The sequence below is a fragment of the Myotis yumanensis genome, unplaced genomic scaffold, assembly GCF_028538775.1.
Source record: "Myotis yumanensis isolate MYYU_CA2020_CCGP unplaced genomic scaffold, mMyoYum1.0.hap1 SCAF_5, whole genome shotgun sequence".
Classification (NCBI taxonomy): Eukaryota; Metazoa; Chordata; class Mammalia; order Chiroptera; family Vespertilionidae; genus Myotis; species Myotis yumanensis.
Window position 1 is genome coordinate 98,816,950 of NW_027223756.1, and position 20,866 is coordinate 98,837,815.

At 47.8% G+C, this 20,866-nt stretch overlaps 1 protein-coding gene and 1 pseudogene across 1 annotated transcript in view; both read left to right on the plus strand.

The window, feature by feature from the left end:
* Window positions 1-1,695: 1,695 nt before the first annotated feature.
* LOC139009979 (26S proteasome regulatory subunit 4-like) lies at window positions 1,696-5,020 on the plus strand (annotated as a pseudogene).
* A 15,264-nt stretch (window positions 5,021-20,284) lies between these two features.
* Window positions 20,285-20,866, plus strand: part of ELAVL1 (ELAV like RNA binding protein 1) — a 42,335-nt gene continuing 41,753 nt past the window's right edge. Inside the window, exon 1 of the mRNA XM_070416678.1 lies at window positions 20,285-20,421. The gene's annotated coding sequence lies outside the window, so the exon portion shown is untranslated. The remainder of the gene's footprint in view (window positions 20,422-20,866) is intronic.

Sequence of the window (20,866 nt, forward strand, 5' to 3'; positions counted from 1 at the left end):
TACCCATTCTGTCAGTCTCTGCTTTAAACTTATTTGGAGAGTTTAATCCTTTTACATTTAAAGTAATTATGATAAGGAAAAACTTACTTCTTACTACTTGTTTTAAAGGAATGTCTTATACCTTTGTCTCTCAATTTGTCCACTACCACCTTCTCTTGTGTTTACTTGATTTTTTTAAAAATAAATGTTTTTATTGATTTTAGAGAGAGGAAGGGAGAGGGATAGAGAGATAGAAACATTGATGAGAGAGAAACATGTATGGGCTGCCTCTTGCACATCCCCTACTAGGGATTGAGCTTGCAACCTGTGCATGTGCCCTGACCGGGAATCAAACCAGCAACCTCTTGGTTCATGGGTCAATGCTCAACTACTGAGCCACACTGGCCGGGCCGTTTGATTTTTTAGTGTACTATTTGATCCCCTTATTGTTTCCTTTTCTGTATATTTTTAGTTATTCTCTTACTGGTTACCTGGGGATTACAGTTAATATCTTCAATTTGTAACAATCTAGTTTGAATTAATACCTACTTAACTTCAATAGTATATAAACTCTGCTCATATACAGCTTCATTCCTTCTTCTTTGTGTTATCACAAATTACATCTTTATATGTTGTATTTCCATTAAAATAGCTTTATAATTATTGTTCCATGCCTTGTCTTTTCAATCATATAGGGAAAAAAGAGGAGTTACAAACCAACAATACAATAATACTGTCTTTTATACTTACTTATGTAGTTACCTTTACCAGTGTTCTTTATTTCTTCATATGGCTTTGAGTTGCTATCTAGTATCCTTTCATTTCTCCTCACCTTTTAGCATTTCTTGTAGGGCAGGTCTACTAGCCACAAACTCTCTTAACTTTTGTTTATCTGAGAATATCTAAGCTTCATTTTTGCACATCTGTTTTACCAGATACAGAACTCCTGGTTGACTGTTTTATTTCTTTCAGCACTTTAAATATCATTCACTGTTTGCTGGCCTCCATGATATCTGATAAAAAATTGGCTGTTAATCTTTTTGGAGATCTCTTGTTTGTGATGAGTTACTTCTCTCTTGCTGCTTTTAAGACTGTCTTTATCTTACAATCTGATTATAATGTTTCTTTGAGTTATCCTGCTTAGAGTTTGTTGAGCTTCTTGGATGTATAGACCCATGACTGTTATCTGGGAAGTTTTCAGCTATTATTTTTTCAAATAGTCTTTCTCTTTGCCTCTTATTCCTCTGGGACTCCCATTACCTGTATGTTTTACACTTGATAGTATCCCAAAGGAGTCTCATGTTCTGGCATGTATCTTCATTGTTTTTCTTTTGACTTCTCAAATTGGATAATTTTAATTGACTTTACTGCAAGGTAAGCATATTTGAAATTGGCTAGTGTGAATAATTTTAGCTGGCTCTGGGGCACAGGTGCTGTCCCTAATTGCCTGATACCTGGCCCTGGGGTGATTAGGGCAAGGGGATATTGCCTCCCAGAGTGTGAGAGCCTAATAAAGAAGGTGGTTGGAGTGTGAGTTCTAGAGTGTGAGCTCTGGATTGGTTGTTTGAAAAGCCCACTCCCAGGAGAGTCATTTGCTATCTCTAGGAATTAACTAGCCTTGTGAGGGGCAGTCAGTCCCAGATCAGCGAGGTCTCAAGATGTTGAAGAAACATAAAATACTGAAAGTAAAAAACATGATTGAGCAGCTGAGTCAAGATGGACCAACGTCAGAGTGATGGTCATGGTCTTCGATGTGGCAAGAAAGATGACAGGACAAGAAAAACAAACACGAACCTCCTGCCCTGGCTGGCGTGGCTCAGTTGATTGGAGCACTGTCCTGTATACCAAGAAGTTGCAGATTTGATCCCCAGATGGGGGCACATATGGAAGTCAACCAATTGATGTTCTCTCTCTCTCTCTCTCTCTCTCTCTCTCTCTCTCTCTCTCCTTTCCCCTCTCTCTAAAATCAATAAGCATATCTTCCAGTGAAGATTTAAAAAATAATAACCTCCCGTACCAACTAGTAGGGTAAAAGAAGAAAACAAAGGGACCAGATGCTGCCAGCAAACTGCCACTGGTGATACCTCACTTTCAGTGCTGGTTAAAATTATTTAAGTTAGAATTAAACACTATCTTCTCATGGAGGAAGAATTCATTAGAAATCAAGAACAAAAGAAGCATTTAGAAGAAAAGCAAGAGGAGGAAAGAGCAAAGATAGATGATCTGAGGGGGACCCCAATGTCAGTTGGAACTTTAGAAGAGATCATGGATGACAATCACACCATACTGTCTACATCTGTAGGCTCAGAACACTACATTAACATTCTTCCATTTGTAGACAAGGATCTGCTGAAACCGGGCTGCTCTGTCCTGTTGAACCACAAGGTGCCTGCCATGATAGGGGTGCTGATGGATCACACAGATCCCTTGGTCACAGTGATGAAGGTGGAAAAGGCCCTTATGATGACATTTGATTGGACAACCAAATCCAAGAAATTAAGAAATCTGGAACTTCCTTTCACTCACCCTGAATATTATGAAGAGATGGGTTTAAAGTCCCCTTCGGGGATCATTCTCTATGGTCCACCTGGCACAGGCAAAATTTTATTAGCCAAAGCAGTAGCAAACCAAATCTCAGCCACTTTCTTGAGTGAGGTTGGCTCTGAACTTATTCAGAACTATGTAGGCAATGGGCCTAAACTCATTTTGAAATTGTTTCGAGTTGCTGAATGCACCATCCACTGTTGTTTATTGATGAAATTGATGCCACTGGGACAAAAAGCTATGACTCAAATTCTAGTGGTGAGAGAGAAATTCAGCATACAGTGTTGGAATAGTTGGAACTGTTGGAGAGTTGGGTGGATTTGATTTAAGGGGAGACGTAAAACTTTTGATCCAGCACTTATCAGACCAGGCCATATTGACAGGAAGACCGAGTTCCCCTGCCCAATGAAAAGAACAAGAAGCGCATCTTTTAGATCTGAACAGGCAGAATGATGCTGGCTGATGATGTAACACTGGACAACTTCACCATGGCTAAATATAACTTCTCTGGTGCTGACATCAAGGCAATCTGTACAAAAGCTGGTCTGATGGCCTTGAAAGACACAGAATAAAGGTAACAAATGAAGACTTCAAAAAAATCTAAAGAAAGAGGACCAAGATGGCGGCGTAGGTAAACACCGGAGACCGCTGCCGCAAACAACCATTTCAAAAATACAACTAAAAGACGGAACGGACATCACCCAGAACCACAGGAAGGCTGGCTGAAGAGAGACTCTACAACTAGAAGGAAAGAGAACAGCAAACGGAGGCTCAGAGGAGGCGCAGTGTGGAAAATACAAAGGTACCGAGGTGCGTGCGAAAGCGGGCTGGTGGCTGAGGGCGCGGTTGTCGTTTTCGGTCAGGAGTGAGTCTCAGACTCTGGGCTCCAGATCCGGGCGAGTCTCTAGGGACCCAGACTCAAACAGGAGAAGCGGGATCTGGCATCAGTTGGAACCTGAGGGCAGCTTTCTCTCCGAGGTTTGCAGCGGCTGCTGGGGTTCTGAGAAGCAGAGCCTCTGGGAACGGGACTGAGAGCGGCCATAACTGCTCCCTCCGCCCGCCCTGTTGAGCCCGCCCCGCCCAAACCCTGCGCACAGCCATTTGCCGATCGCCTCAGGCAAAGGCTGGATTAGCGCCTCCCCAGAAGGCAGACGTTTTCTACACAGCTGATTCCTACAGCCAGTCAGCCTGGTGGTCAAATCCCTCTAGTGTTAACTACAACAATTAAGGCTTGGCTAGAACAAGACTGTGCACAAAGACCACAAGGGGGTGCACCAAGAAAGCATAAAAGATGTGGAGACAAAAAAACATGACAGAAATGGAGGATATGGAGCTAAGAATCGCAATTTTGAGGGCTTGCTATAAACTTGTGCAGAGCCTCACGAAAACTAATGAGACCCTCGATGCTACGATAAAGAAATTAGAAAGTAGGCATACACGGACTGAAATAAAGAATATTATACCAAATAGCAGACCAGAGGAGCACAAGAATCAAACCAAAGATTTGACAAAAAACACCCAACTGGAAAAGCAAAATGAAAAAAGAATCCGAAAGTGTGAAGATAGTGTAAGGAGCCTCTGGGACAGCTTCAAGCGCACTAATATCAGAATAATAGGGGTGCCAGAAGATGAGAGACAGCAAGATATTGAAAACCTATTTGAAGAAATAATGGCAGAAAACTTCCCCCACCTGGTGAAAGAAATGGACTTACAGGTCCAAGAAGCGAAGAGAACCCCAAACAAAAGGAATCCAAAGAGGACCACACCAAGACACATCATCATTAAAATGCCAAGAGCAAAAGACAAAGAGAGAATCTTAAAAGCAGCAAGAGAAAGAGACTCAATTACCTACAAGGGAATACCCATACGACTGTCAGCTGATTTCTCAACAGAAACTTTGCAGGCCAGAAGGGAATGGCAAGAAATATTCAAAGTACTGAATACCAAGAACCTACAACCAAGATTACTTTATCCAGCAAAGCTATCATTCAGAATTGAAGGTCAGATAAAGAGCTTCACAGATAAGGAAAAGCTAAAGGACTTCATCACCACTAAACCAGTACTATACGAAATGCTGAAAGGTTTCCTTTAAGAAGAGGAAGAAGAAAAAGGTAAAGATACAAATTGTGAACAACAAACATGCATCTATCAACAAGTGAATCTAAGAATCAAGTGAATAAATAATCTGATGTACAGAATGAACTGGTGATTACCATGAATCAGGGACATAGAAGGGGAATGGACTGACTATTCTTGGGGGGGGGGGGGGGGGAATGGGAGATGCGGGAAGAGAATGGACAAAAATCGTGCACCTATGGATGAGGACAGTGGGTGGGGAGTGACGGCGGAGGGTGGGGCGGGAACTGGGAGAAGGGGAGTTATGGGAAAAAAAGAGGAACAAATGTAATCAGAACAATAAAGATTTAATTTAAAAAAAAAAATCTAAAGAAAATGTTCTGTATAAAAAACGAGAATCCCTGAGGGGCTCTATCTCTAGCAAATCACAGTTGCCTTCAAGGAAATGGTTGGGAGCGCTTTGACCCCTTGGAGGTTGGAGAATAAGGATGGGGAAGTTGCCCAGAGGAACCAATGTTACTGTTGATCATTAGCAAAATATCCTGTATACTATGTACCTTTCTCAGCATGATGTGTAGAATGCCCATCATGCAGTGCTCTCTTCTCATTAAAGTGTGCTCTTTCTAAACACACACACACACACACACACACACACACACACAAAATTACCAAGACACAAACATGATTGATATACTCATCAGCACTCTTCTCTCACCACATATCTCTTTTCCCTGTTTCCACAGCCACCCCTTTTGGCAATGGATAAATGCCAAGAAGAGCTCTCAAGTCTCCCCAACCCCATGAAACCCAGCATCTCTGATCCCTTCTTGCCTTACTTCCCGCCCCTCTTTCCCTGTCACCTCCCACTCCTGAACTCCTGCACTGGCTCCAGATTGAAACCTAACAGCGGCCCAGGCCCGTCACCTCAGCCTCCCTAGCATTCCTTCCATTATGCTCTCTCCTCCATTGTTTCAGAGACACAGCCCCTTTCTGTCCTGTTCCCTCTACACACACACTTTTCATCATCTGTGAGACAAGGACATTTTTTCAAGGTTCAGTTCCTGATCCCTTTCTCTGGGATCAGGCAGAGACCACACAAAACCTCCTGTGGTATTTTAGCCACTGGTGAAAGGTTTAAAGGTGCTTCATATATTGTGTCCATTTGACAGTGAATTTCTGCAACAAAAAACTCATTTTCCCTTTAACGTTGGCTATAAAAACCAAAGATATCTTCTCTTGGGGGAGGGAGGTAATTGGCCCAGGGCATGTTGAATGTGGGAAGCTTCAAAGTCATCTATGTGAAGCAACAATTGGGGCTTTTTGATCTTTTTAAGCATAACTTTAAAAAATTGTTTCTCTTTCTAAGCCTAGGAAATCTAGTCCACTCAAATCCTGACCTCCAACCTTTGTACATTGAGTCCTCCCCACCTAGTGGGAGACAGACAGCACCACTGTGCACCATAGCTCATGCCAAGAGAGGCAAATACCATCCTGACCACCTAGCAGCTCTCCCTGACTCAGAGTTTCAGAGTAGATACCTGTATGAATTCCCTGCATTTGCTGTAACAAATTACCACAACTTTAGTAGCTTAAAACATCACAAACTTATTATCTTACAGTCCCGGAGGGCAGAAGTCCTATAATTGAGGTATTGGCAGTGCTATCTTCCTTCTGGAGGCTCTAAGCAGTGGTTCTCAACCTTCCTAATGCCGCGACCCTTTAAAACAGTTCCTCATGTTGTGGTGACCCCCAACCATAAAATTATTTTCGTTGCTACTTCATAATTGTAATTTTGCTACTGTTATGAATCGTAATGTAAATATCTGATATGCAAGATGTATTTTCAGGGGTCGCGACCCACAGGTTGAGAACCGCTGCAAGGGGCAATCCATGTCCATGCCTTTTCCAGCTTCTAGAGGCCATCAGCATGCCTTGGCTCACAGCCTTTTTCTCCATCTTCAAAGTGAACAGTGTAACATCTTCTAACTTCTTTCTCTGACTCTGCTTCCATCCTCACATCTCCTCTAACCTGAACCTTCCTGCCTCCATCTCATAAAGACTCTTGTGATAATACTGGGCCCACCTAGATAATCTAGGAAAATATCCCCATCTCCACTGCCTTAACTTAACCACACCTGCAAGGTCATACTCCCAAGTTCTTGGGGTCAGAACATGGACATCTTGTGTGCGGGGGACATGCATTATTCAGCCTGCCACAGCACCAATGGGGCCACGTTCCTTATATGGGGACCCATGGACCACCCTTTGGGAGGAGCAATGTGTGGGCTTGGTTCTGGAAGATGGCAGGTGGGGCTTTGGGTTAGGGGACAGAAAATGAATACCTGAATGGACGTGACCTGAAGGCTATTAACCTCAGCACAAGGACCAGTGCAAGGGAAAACCTGCTCTTTCCAGGCTCGGTTCTGCAAAGTGGGGGTTCTCCCATGGGTCACTTTTGCCCCCAGGGGACACCTGGCAAAGTGTGAAGACATATTTGGCTGTCATAGCTGGGGAGGGGTGGCCAGAGATGCTGCTAAATAACCTACAATGCATAATATTGTCCTCACCACAAAGAATCCTCCTGCCCAAAGGTCAGTGGCATTGAGAGTGAGAAGCCCTGCTTATAGTCACTTTCTGGCTGTCTCTCCAGACCCAGAGGGACTTCCCCACTCCTTCATGGAGGGTTTCTGCTCAGTGACCTTTAGCCTTTCTGCCCCCATTCTGCCTTTCTTGGCAAAAGCTGTTTCTAGTGACCCTTGGCCTGCCTTTGTGGAGGTTGATAGCTCCTACCTCTGGAGTGTGAAGGCTGGGCCTGACATGGGCCCCATGAAGATGGATCTAAGAATAGTGTTTCCTCCCCACCATCCCCGCCCTGGGCCTGACCTGCTCTGACCTCTGTATCCCTGTACTGGGCAGGTGAGTGAGGCAGATGGTGTGCTGACACCTGTTGAGACTGTGCCAATCACTGGGTGGGGAAAGTTTGGGGAACTCAAATTCACTGGGAAGCAGGTGGCAGGGCCCCTGACAGCAGGAGGACGTGATTGGGTTGGGGCATTCCCTTTCAGCTCATTCCCACAGTGCTCCTGTCAGTGGTGTCCCTGCAGTTAGACATGTTCTCCTTGGCCCAGGGCAGGAGTGGGGTGCCCACCTCACCCACAATGGAAGGTACCCCAGCCTGGGTGGCCTGACCCAGTGTGTGTAGTGGGGAACAGGGTAGGCTCTGTCAGGATGTGATAAATCCCAGCTAGTGTCTTCCTGCTGTTGGTCCCTGCAAGAAGGCTCTGCTGCTTGTCCATTTGGTCAGCAAACTATTGACACCTATAGGCTCCGTGCTTTGCACTGGGGATGCAAAGATGTACAGGACCAGCTGTCCCCTCTAGGAACTCACTGCGATTGGGGAAAGCAGGGTTCATGCTGACTGACTGTTTAACCAAGAACCAGCCCCTGTATTTGGTGTGCTCATCTCTCAGTAGTAGAACAGCTACATTTCTGGAGGAAGCAATGGGGGTAAGGGACGGAAAGAGGGCAGCAGAATATGGGTAGAGAGAGCCCTGATGCAACTCAGAGAGGAGGAGGAAGGTGAACATGTGTCCAGTGGGACTTCCCTGGGGTAAGCCCAGGAAAAACCCTGCTCCTGGGAGTGGGAGGGCTGGTTTGGGGAGATGGCCTATCCTGACTACTACAGGCTCCTGAATTTCTCCCTCACTGCCCCTGTGCTGGTTGTAGCTGCTTGGCTAGCCTCTGTGCATTTCCAGGAAGCCCCTCACTAAGTCCAAGCCCTTGGTGTATGGTACTGTCCTCCTGTTGGGGTCCAATGTCAGCCGTAGGTGCCAGAGAATGGGGTGTCCAAAGCTCAGAATCCTGGCTCCTTGACCTATGGAAGGCCAGGCAGTACCCTCAGGTGGCCAGGGTCACCTGAGCTCCTCTACTCAGCCCTGCTGACACCCAGTGGGCTGCAACAGAATCACATGTTCCCCCAGTGTTACATATGGTCTGCATTGTGTCCTCCCCAAATTTGTATGTTGAAGTCCTAAACCCCAGGACCTCAGAACATGACTGTACATTTTAGCTGGCAACTCAAAGCAAAAAATCGGCCGAGAGACGGCTCGTATCTCAAAAAACTCGTTAGTCGGGACACTTGCAAGTCAAGGCCCCACTGTATTTAGAAATTGGGCCTTTAAGAGGTAGTCAAGTTAAAATTAGGTCATTAGGGTGGGCCCTGATCCAACCTGACTGGTGTTCTTATAAAAAGGGGGAATTAGGACACACACACACACAGAGGGAAGATCATGTGAGGACGTGGAAAAGATGGCCAAGAAGGGGGGCCATAGAAGGAACCAACCCTGCCAACATCTTGATCTTGGACTTCTCACCTCCAGAACTGAGACTAAATTTCTGTTGTTCATAAGTCACCCAGTCTATGCTTTGCTATGGCAGCCCTAGTGAATTCATATACCCAGGATACACCTGAGTAAGACGGCAGCACACCTGGAAGTGGAAGGTACAAAGATGAAGGCAAACCTTTCTCCACAGCCTTCATATTTTCTCTCCCCCGTATGGATCTGAAGCCATCACTTGAACTGCACTACTGAGGCATCCCCTTCCCTCAAACTCAAGCATCTTAAGCCACTGGGCCCCGGTTAGGTGGGGGAGTGGTAATAACACCCACAGATGCCACCACAGACAAAAGACTCCCACCAGGCTGTGTCTTCCTTCTGAGTGGTCCATGTAAACCTCCTTCCCCCTCCCACCAACCCCCCCTCTCTCCCAGGCCCCCACCACCTCTTATCCAAATCCTGCTTAGTCCTTTCTCCTGCCCATTGGCCCTAGGGCTGGGCCTCCCTCAGCACTGGCTGGCCCATCTCTTCCCTTTCTCTGTCCCCCCACACCTGTCCAGCCATAGGTGGAAGACCCTCAGAGGATAGGTACAACTCTATACCCTACACATATCTCTTAAATCATGAGCACTTTAGCATCAAGGTTCCATGCATGAATTCTGTGTTCCATTGATCCTGGCCCTTGGCCCCCTTCTGCCCCTCTTCTAGGAGTGTGTGACCTTGGGCCCACTTGATCCTTCTATAAAATGAGGCTAATAGGACCCAACTCACAGGCTCACCATGAAGATTAAACTGCATCCCCAGAGCTCAGCCTAGGGAGCTACTCTTACTCTATATGGTTAGGGGCCTCCTACTGTCATTTTTAGTGCATGAACAATTCACCAAGCCAGGTTCATCGCTGGGTGTTTGGATTGTTGCCAACTCAAGGGTACCTTATTAAAAATTGTAAGAAATGTCTTACTTTGGATAGACTTTCCCTAGGTGGTGCAGGATAATTTTCAGTGGTATAACCACAAGGTCAGACTATGAGCCCTTTCATATGCTGGCAAGTATCTTCCACAGGGTCTTTCAGATGAATATGACCCCACCCCTGAGGAAAGCTGATGTTGGGGTCCTGGCAGCACTGCAATAATCTTCACCTTGACCAGCCCCTGCCATGGCCTCACTGTTATAACTCTGTGCAGACACTGGTGTTTGTTGACTCTCTTCCCCATCCTGTGAAGTGTCTATTTCTGATCTTTACCCCTTTGGTTCTTATCAATTTGCGTGAGCTTTTAGTAGATAACAACTGACTTGTTCATCTCAGGAAATTCACAGCACATGATCAAAGTTTAGTATGCCTGGAGGCTCTGAGTAATGCTGCTGAGTGTGATTTTGGATCTTCAGTCTGGGAGGCTGGGAGGTTTGAGGGTTTTGTAATACAGGGAGTTATGGGAGTTGCCAGGATCAGGCAGAAGCTGGGAATGGGAACACCCATCCTTGGTGCTCCTATCCTAGCACATGGGGGGCAAGTGAGAGGCACCTCACAGGGAGAGCTGGCAAATCTGTAGGCCTCTGGCCTGTTTCCCATGAGATGCTGGACCAGGAGCAAGGCTGGAGAATTGTCACAGTAAATTGACCACCTGCCTTCAATAAGCATGAAACCTCTATCTCATTCATAAAGAAAATATTGGGGGAACAGTGGTCAGCTATACTCAGCAAAAGAAGCCAGAAACAAAGGGCCACATATTGTAAGATCCCACTTCTATAAAGCAATCAGAAGAAGCATATCCATGGAGTCAGAAAGATTCGAAATTCCCAGGGGCAAGCATGTGACTACTTATGAGCATGGGGTTTATTTTGGGGGTGATAAAATGTTCTGGAATGATATAGTGCTGATGTTTGTACAACTTTGTAAATATACTAGAAACCACTGAATTTCTGCTTAAAACTTTTTTTGTTTGTTTGTTAATCCTCACCTGAGGATATTTTTTCCATTGTTTTTCAGAGAGAGTGGAAAGGAGGGGTAAGGAGAGAGAGAAACATTGATGTGAGAGAGACATCAATGTTGCCTCTGGCACATGCCCCGACTGGTGGTGGAGAGTGAACCTGCAGCCCAGGTATGTGCCCTTGACCAGGAATTGAACCCAAGACCCTTCAGTCCACAGGCCGACTCTAACCATTGGGCAACCAGCTAGGGCTGAATTTCTGCTTTAAATTTTTTTTCAAGCATTGCAAAAAGCCCAACAAATACATGTAAAATATTTATAGACAAAGCAGAAAAGAGAATGTGTATGGCATGAAAAAGAACAGTTGGATAAAAAAACAAATCTTTAAAAAAAAAAAAAAGTGATACTGGCTACTATGAGTCACTGGTAGGAATGAGGAGGGTGACAAAGTGACAGACAGCACCTGGAAGGGAAAGTGGTCACGATCCATATTGCTCTGGGACAAAAGGAGCAACCAGGCCACTCTGTGACCCTGGGAATCAGAGTTGTGAAGCCTCTTCTGATCTTTGACCCTATGGGAGATAAAATGCCCACTGCTGTTCTTGTCAGAAAGATACTGGAATCAAAGGGTAATGGGTCAGATCCAGGAAGATAATTCTGGAAAACAAAACTTGCCAAACTCGTTCAGGCCAGTGCTCCATGTTATCTCAGGAGGTGGTGTTCAGGAAGCCGTGATTCTAAGACAAGAAGCAGAGCCCTTCCCGCTCTCTGGGGCATTAACCATAGAACTTTCTTTATGGGCCTATTGATACAACAGTAGTCCTGACGTGTTAGATGTTCTGCTCAGTGCCTGCTTTACTCATGTTCCCAAGGTGGTAGTGCCACATGCCTTTTGCAAACAAGCAAAACTTTGCAGAGGTTCAAGAAAGTTATTAGCACAGCAGTTCCTGGAGGGCAGCCTTGCACTGCTGTGCCCCTCCAGGGCCAGGCTTTCTGGGTCAGAAATAGGAACCATAGGTGACCCCTGCCCTGAAGGAGCCACTACTTTTATAGCTCCGATTCTGAACTAATCAGGGGCATGAATTCCAAACTGTTGCTAACCTGAAAATAAACTCAGCTGCCTAAGAAAAAATAAAGCTTCCTGGTTTTCTATATGACTGACATACTTGGCACTTGAGGTGGAATCAGACTGAAGTAGGGTCCCCAAAACACTCGAGTGCCAGAAGATTCTTTTGGCTTGTTTGGGCCTGCCCAGCTTCTGTTCTCAGAATGAGGGTTCCACTTTGATGCCTCAGCTCTGTTAGGGACTTAAACCCATATCTTATGTCCACAAAATAAACCCACCCACATATGAAGCCCCGTAAATGGTTCAGATATCATGGCTTTCCACCACATCAGATGTCAGCATGGCTACAGTCCTTCTGGAGGCTCTAGGAGAGAATGTTTCCTTGCCTTTTCAAGCTTCTAGACTGCCTGCCATCTGTGGCTGGTGGCGCTTTCCTCCATCGTCAAAGCCAGCAATGGCATTACTGATCTCTGCTTCCATTGTTACATCTCCTTCTCTGACTCTGACCTTCCTGCCTCAGTCTTATAAAAACCCTTGTTACCACTGGCCTCATGCAGGTAATCCAGGATAATCTCCCCATCTTGATACTTAACGTATCTGATCTGCAAAGTCCTTCTGCTAAGTAAGGTAACATAATCACAGGTTCCGAGAGATTAGGACATGGACATCTTTGGGCTGCTGTTATTCTGCCCACCACAGGAGGACCAGCCTACACTTTCTGAAAAGGGCTAGTCAGTGTGGAGCTGCCCTCTTAAACTGGTCCCCACAAGCTGTAACTTCCGTGGGGGCAGATACACAACTGGCATGATCACTATTGTATCCACAGGGCCGAACACCTGTACTGGGTGTGTTGTGGGCAATTAAAAAGGATTGATGACCTAAAAGAAACAACAAGCACTCCTAGTGCTCACATCTTAGTTTCTAACACCATCTATATTATAAAAGGCCTGTGGCCCTAACGCCTTAACGACCAAAGACCAGTGCAGGTGGTTGGGGCGCGAGCGGGTGGGTGAGGCCACACGATTTCGCACGCTGGGCTTCTAGTTGTCTAATAAAAGGAACCAGTCTCAAAGAAATGGCTGACTTTAAGACTGGGGAGGAAATATATGAGACGAGCCTGATATCTTATAGTACCATAGAAAAGGAAGTGCTCCAAAGAAAACAAAATGAAAAAAGCCAAAATACATAGATTGGGGGGGGGGGGGGGGGGGGTGTCAAAGGGCCACAGAAGCCAACTGGAAGAGATCCCAATGGCTAAAGTCAGAACAATTTGAGCAATAAAAGAAATAAAGTTAAAACCCAGAGTATAAAATATGCAGGAGGCCATAGAGATATAATTAAATGACTAGATAAACTTATAAATGGGGGAGAAAAGAGAAATCTCCCATGCAGAATTCTAAATAATTTAAGTAGTTTTCCATCCTTAAGGAGGAGGAATATAACTCTCTGCTCTTCAAATGTGGGCACATAATGACTTCCTTCCAAAGTATGGCGGGGGGGGGGGGGGGGGGCGGGGGGCGGGCGGGGAGGTTGCAATGAAGCCTGACAGATACTTCGCCAGCCAGGTGTTCAAGGCCAACATCAACAGGCATAGATAATGTGCCCTTGACAGGATGTGATGGGATGACCACTTTACCTCTGTGGTCTTCCTCCCCTAAACCCATCATCCCAGTCTTATCATGAGGAAAACATCAGACAAATTCCAATAGAGGGACATCCTACAAAATATCTGACCAGTTCTCAAAACCGCCAAGGTCATCAAAAACACGGAAAGTCTGAGAATCTGCCACAACCAAGAGAAGCCTAAAAAGACAGGACAGCCCTAGCCGGTTCAGTCAAGGGCACAGACCTTGGTTGCTGTCTCCTCTCCAGCCCAGGCCCTGGTCAGGGTTCGTGCAGGAGGCAACCAATCAATGTGGATCTCTCACATCAATGTTTCTCTCTTTCTCTCTCTCTCCCACCCTCCCTAAAAATCTATGGAAAAATATCCTTGGGTGATACAAAAGAGAGAGAGAAGGGGGCAGGGAGAAGAGATCAACCAAAGAACTTATATGCATACTAGAGGCCCAGTGCACAAATTCGTGCATGGGTGGGGTCCGGCCGGTGGCCCCAATCAGGCAGGGTGGGCTAGGGGGAGGGGACACAGGAGGTTGGCCGGCCAGCCCTGCCCCCAATTGGGGTGATGAACTCCTTTAGCTTTTTCTTGTCTGTGAAGCTCTTTATGTGGCCTTCAATTCTAAATGAGCTTTGCTGGGTAGAGTAGGGCGTGGCAAGAAATATTCAAAGTGCCAAAGAGCAAGGACCCGCAACCAGGGTGACCTTCCTTTTGAAAGGACGCAGCTTCTCCGGGGGTGAGGGTTCGGTCTCCATGAAACCTGGGTCAGTCTTTGTATTGGGCAAGTGGAATCGCTGAGTCCTATTTGAGAGTCGCCAAAGCTGAGAGCGTGATCTCAGAACAGTTAAAAACACATTTGTGAGGGGATGCCATGGGTTCTCTCTCATCAAAAAGCCCACAGGTGTCTGTGCTACACTAACAGGGTTACTTTAACACTGAAGCCTCCATCCGTAAGCCCACCCACCTCCAGGAACTGGCGGGAGGTTGAAAGTGGCCAAGTGGTGCCAGGCGACCTAGCAGGTGTCAGTGGAGGATTTGACAGCTTCGGCAGGGGCTTCAGAGCTTGTTGCTATTTTGTTCTATTTTTTTTTATCTCCTTTTCCCTTTAAACCTCTCCAGACTGTGTGCGTTCAAGAGAGGAGCAGCCTTTGCAGCCTCCTTGGCAGAGAGCACACCTTCGATTTGGGTTCACACGCAGCCGGACAGAGTCCTGTTTAGAAACAAGTGTGAGTCTTGCATTATTTGTGCTATTACCGATAAAGAGGTGTTTAGATTCTGGCACGTAAATATGTTTCCTGCTTATCCATAAGGGTAAGAGGCCGAGCGCAGCCACAGGCACAGCTACAGTTCTTCACTCACTCACAGGCCTCCATCTAAGGGCAACGATGCAGGCGTTTTGCACACAGAGGGGGCCGGGGAGCAGAGTCGGGCAGCAAACGCAGAACACGGCCATCTGCAGCCTTGCTTTTCCCAGACCTTCTGTCTTAGTCCCGATCGGCAACTCTGAGTCTGTAGTGTCTTATTCTTGAGGCAGATTCAGGCATCTGCGGGACATGATGTTTATCACACACTGTTTCTCTGTGTGGGTGGTCAGCACTGTGGTCCTGAATCAGGCTACCTCAGCACTGTGGTGGTGGGGGGGGGGACAGCATGAAGGTATGAACACAATCCATGCAGACTCCTCACTGAGCGCCTTCGGTATATCTTCTGTATACCTGGCGGGCGTCTCCCCTCAGAAGGGGTGCCAATAGCTCAATTGCGTGTTGCCTGTGCCCGCGACCAGCAGGTGGGGGGGGGGGGGCCTGAACGGGGGTGAGGCCAGCAGACAGGAGGGGCTGCGGGAGGTTAGGGGGGCCGCGGGAGATTGGGGGGGTGCCAATCAGGGCTGGATCAGACTGGCTGGCTGCTGCAATGCACGTCATGGCCACCAGTAGTTCCAGTTGTTCTGGTCGTTCCATCTTAATGGTCGCTGGGTTTATATATATATATAGACTAGAGACCCGGTGCATGAAATTCCTGCACTGGGAGGGGGGTCCCTCAGTCTGGCCTGCGCCCTCTAACAGTTCGGGACCCCTTGCTCCTTACTGCCCACCTGCTCGCTGCTCCTTAGCACTGCCGCAGAGGCGGGAGAGGCTCCTGCCACCGCTGCTGCACTCACCAGCCGTGAGCCTCGCTTCTGGCTGAGCAACGTTCCCCCGGTGGGAGTGCACTGACTACCAGGGGGCAGCTCCTTCATTGAGTGTCTGCCCCCTGGTGGTCAGTGTGCATCATAGCAATTGGTCGTTCTGTCATAATGGTTGCTTAGGCTTTTATTATATACTAGAGGCCCAGTACACAAAAATTTGTGCACTCGGGGGGGAGAGGGGGTCCCTCAGCCCGGCCTGTGCCCTCTCACAGTCTGGGACCCCTCAGGAGATAACGACCTGCGGGCTTAGGCCTGCTCCCGGGTGGCAGAGGGCAGGCCCAATCCCTAGGTGCAGCCCCTGGTCGGGCTCAGAGCAGGGCCGATTGGGGAGTTGGGGCACTGCCCCCTGTCATGCACAGAGCAGGGCAGATGGGGAGGTTGAGATGCCACCCCTAGTCACGTTCAGGGTAGGGCTGATTGGGGGGTTGGGGCACTGCCCCCTGTCACACTCAAGGCAGGGTCCATAGGGAAGTTGCAGCGCCACCCCCTGCCACGCACAGAGCAGGGCCGATCAGGGGGTTGGGGCGCTGCCCCCTGTCCACACAGAGCAGGGCCCATCAGGGGTTTGGGGAGCTCCCCCCTGTCACGCACAGAGCAGGGCCAATCAGGGGGTTGAGGAGCTGCCCCCTGCCATGCACAGAGTAGGGCCGATAGGGGAGTTGGGGCACCGCCCCCTGTCACACACAGAGCAGGGCCCGTGGGAGGGGGGGAAAGTTGAGGTGCCACACCCTGTCACACACAGAGCAGGGCTGATCAGGGGGTTGGGGCACCGCCACTGTCACACTCAGGGCAGGGCCGATGGGGAGGTATGGCTCTACCCCGTCTTACATGGAGCAGGGCCCGTGGGGGGTTGGGGCGCCTCCCTCTATCACCCACAGAGCAGGACCGATCAGGGGTTTGGGGCGCTGCCCCCTGTCACGCTGATCCCGGTGCCGGGAGGCCTCGCGGCTCTGCTGATCCCACCCGGCAGGGTCACAGATCCGGGTCCCAGACCGCAGACAGCCTTGCCTGCTGCCGCCTGCCTTCAGTATGCAAATTAGCCGCCATCTTGTTGCTTCAGGGTGGGGGTCCCCACTGGGGTGCCTGGCCAGTCTGGGTGAGGGGCTGAGGGCCGTTTTCAGGCTGGCGGGTGACTGGAGCTCCAAACCTCTCCTTTTTTTCTTTTTTTTTTTTTTATTCTGGCATTTATTTACCTTCTATGGCTGTCACTGGAGCTGAGAGCCGGCTTTCTCTCTGAGGCTCGGCTGAAAGCAGGTTTCTGGCCTTTGTTTTCTGTATTCGAAACAATGTTGCGACTCCAGCTCTGAGATCCTGGCTGACTGACAGGAGCTTTCTGGAGTTTTGTTTATCTTCTATAAATGTTACTATGTTTCCAACTGAAGCTCAGAGGCCGGCAAGGCAGGCAGGGAACGTTGGAGTTCTCTGTCACTGAAGGAAGCAAGCCTCCTGTTAGCTTCCAGCTGCCTGGCTGCCGGCCGCCATCTTGGCTGACAGTTAATTAGCATATCTCCCTGATTAGCCAATGGGAAGGGTAGCGGTCGTACGCCAATTACCATGTTTCTCTTTTATTAGTGTAGACTAGTACCGTGGTCGGCAAACTGCGGCTCGCGAGCCACATGCGGCTCTTTGGCCCCTTGAATGTGGCTCTTCCGAAGCCTTAGGAGTACCCTAATTAAGTTAATAACAATGTACCTACCTATATAGTTTAAGTTTAAAAAATTTGGCTCTCGAAATTTCAATCGTTGTACTGTTGATATTTGGCTCTGTTGACTAATGAGTTTGCCGACCACTGTACTAGTAGATATGCATAACCCATGGACACAGACAATAGTAGGGTAAAGACCTGGGGAGGGGATGGGAATGGGGAAGAAGGGGGGGTCAATGGGGGAAAAATGGGACATCTATAATACTTTAATAAAGATAAATTTTTAAAAATTCTCATCACAAGAACAAAAAAATTATAACTAGGTGTGGTGATGGATGTTAGTATGCTAGTTAAATTCATTGTGGTGACTATTTTGCAATATATAGATATATCAAATCATTATGTTGCACAGCTAAAATTAATATAATGTTATATATCAAGTATTTTTTTAAAAAAGAGAAAGATGGGGGAGGGGGAGAATAACTAAATGTAATATGATATCCTGGATGGGATTCTGGAAGAGAAAAAGAACATTATGTAAAAACAAAGGAAATTAAATTAACTATGAACTTTGGTTGATAATGCTGTATCAATTTTGGTTCATTAGTTATAACAAATGTATCATACTAATAAGAGATATAACTAATAGGGGAAACTGGCTGTGGGGAAAATGGTAGCTCTGTACTTTCTTCGTAATAGTTCCATAAGTCTAAAACTGTTCTAAAAGATAGTTTATTAATGCCAACAATAAAGTATAGATGAATAAATGAAGGACTTCATTCTTCATGGTGACAATGATCATTGCTCCCTTCTCACAGAGATGTTTCAAGAATTACAAGGGAGAACCTGCAAAAGCATTTAGCACACAGTACATGCTCAATTCAGAGCACTTGCCACCATTCTCATAAATCTATGTCATCTGCTATGGAAGCCATTGGCCCTGTTGTGATTATTTAAATTTCAATAAGTAAAAATTAAATATATTAAAAATTCAGTTCTTCAATAATAGATACAGAGGCAGAGCTGCCTCAAACTGATTGTCAAACTGCAGTGGGAAGGCCAGGGAGGGTTGGGGGACAGGAGGGAGGGGAGTAAGAGATCAACCAAAGGACTTGTATGCATCCATATAAGCATAACTAATGGACATAAGACACTGGGGGGTAAGGGAGGGCAGGGGTTTGTCAAGGGCGGGGGGGGGGGGGGGAAGGACACTTATGTAATACCCTTTGTAATACTTTTAGCGAAAAATAAAAAAAATAAAATAAAATAAAAATAAAAAATAAAAAATAAATAAAATAAATAAAAAATAAAAAAAATAAAAATAAAAATTCAGTTCTTTAGTGTAACCAGCTACATGTCAAATGCCCAAAAACCACATGGAGCAAGTAGCTACTAAATTCATGCTGATAAAACACATGCCCATCAGCATAGAAAGTTCTACTGGACCAACACTGCACTAAACAATGAATACCATAGTTCTTTGTTCAGTCTTTTCAACTCCTTCCAGTCCTTGTGCAAATGCCATCTTCTCAACCATCCTGACCACTAACTTTCAAATTGCTACCCCCACATTTCCCCTGCCCTTCCCCAATTTATTTTTCTCTTTACCACTTTTCACCACTTGATGTGGAACCCCCTTGATTTCTTTTCTGCCTCCCCTATATAGCACTGCAAGGTCAAACACAGTAGCACTGGCAACATGTGGCTGTTGAGCCCTTGAAATGTAGCCAATCCAACTATAAATGGGTTGTGAGTGTTCAAAGAATGTGTGAAGGAAAAAAAAAAGTAAAAGATCTCATAATCTTTTTTTTTAATCCTTACCTGAGAATATTTTTTCCATTAATTTTTAGAGAGAGAAGGGAAGGAAAGAAAGAGGGAGAGAAAGAGAAATATCAATGCGAGAGAAGACACATCAATTGGTGGCCTCCTGCATGCGCCCCGACTGAGGCGGGGGATGAACTTGCAACCCCAGGTACGTGCCCTTGACCAGGAATCGAACCCCCGATCCTTTGGTGGGCAGGCTGACGCTCTAACCACTGAACCCCAGTGGCCAGGCATCATAACTTTTTATATCGGTTACACGTTAAAATAACATTTTGGACATAAATTGGGTTAAATAAAACACATTATTAAAATTAACATCACTTGTTTCATTTTACTTTTTCCCTTAACATGGCTACTAGAAAATTTAAATTATGCATGTGGCCAACATTTGTAACTTGCTTACATTTATTTCTACTGGAAAGTGCTGATCTAAAATATGAGCCCAGTAAGGGCAGATATTTTTGTCTATTCAGTGCCTGGCATATAGAAGATGCTCAATAACATTTTAATGAATGAATGTTGGGCTGAGCTTCTGGGAACCCAAGAGCTATAATAGTCAACACTGTTGAAATGCTGACACGTCCATGTCCCGCCTCCACACCACACCAGATAAGGAAACTGAGGCCCATCGAGATGATGACATCAGGCCTTGTCCAACCGCGCGTAGTGCGGAAACGTCAGGGCTAGGATTCGAACACGGGTTCTGTCCCCATAGTCCAGACGCGCTGACCGTTCCTACCTCATTGGGCGGTGGACGCCGGGGACATGACGGACAGGGGCGGGCACACAACATGCGCTCCACAAGGTGCGTGGCTCTTCCACCACCGCCTTCAGTTGGCCTCCGTGATCCGGACACCACCTGGACCATACCGCAGCCATCGCTGGCCACCCGGGTCTCACCTGCCATCTAGCCCTTCGTAGGCAGCGCCAGACGGAAATCCCTCCTCCACCGCGCGCCTCAGGACGCCGCGACAGCCACGCTGGCCAATGAGAAGCGCGCCGTGGCGAACGCCGGCCAATGGGCGCGCGCGCCGAGGGGGCGTGTCCGGGCCGCGGGCCGGAGCGAGTCGTGCGCGCCGAGGAGGAGCTGCCGCCGCCTCCGTCGCCGTAGCCGCTGCCGGTGCCACCGCCACCGCTAGCGAGGCCGAGCGGAGCCGTTAGCGCCGCGCCGCCGCCCCTCGCCCATCTCGGAGCAGCCCTGGGCCCGCCCGCCCGTGTCCAGGTGAGGCTGGGGCCTTCGGTGGTGCTGGCCTAGGTAGGCCGCGGCAGGCCAGAGCTCGCCTCGCCGGGCCGCGGGCGTCCGCGGGCCTGCACCGGCCGAGGCCCAGGCCGCGCAGAGCCGGTCGGAGACGCGCGCGTCCGCGGCTGGCGGGCGGGTGCTGGCCGGTGAGGGCGCGGGCGACAGGCCCCGGACCGGATTCCTCGGCCGCCGCGAGGAGCGGGCGAGGGGGACCCAGCGTGGGCACGCGCCTGCCGGGCGGGCTCCACGACTCGGGCCTGGGCAGTCTTGGAAGCCAGGAATCCGGGGGCAGGAGATCGAAGCCAGAGGCGAGGTGGTGGGGTCAGCGCCTTCAGCACCCAGAGGTTACGGCCCACGGGCTCGGTCCCTGGAAATCCCGCAGATTCTTTTGTGGTCGTTGTCAGATGACCGCGGCTAACCTGAGGTC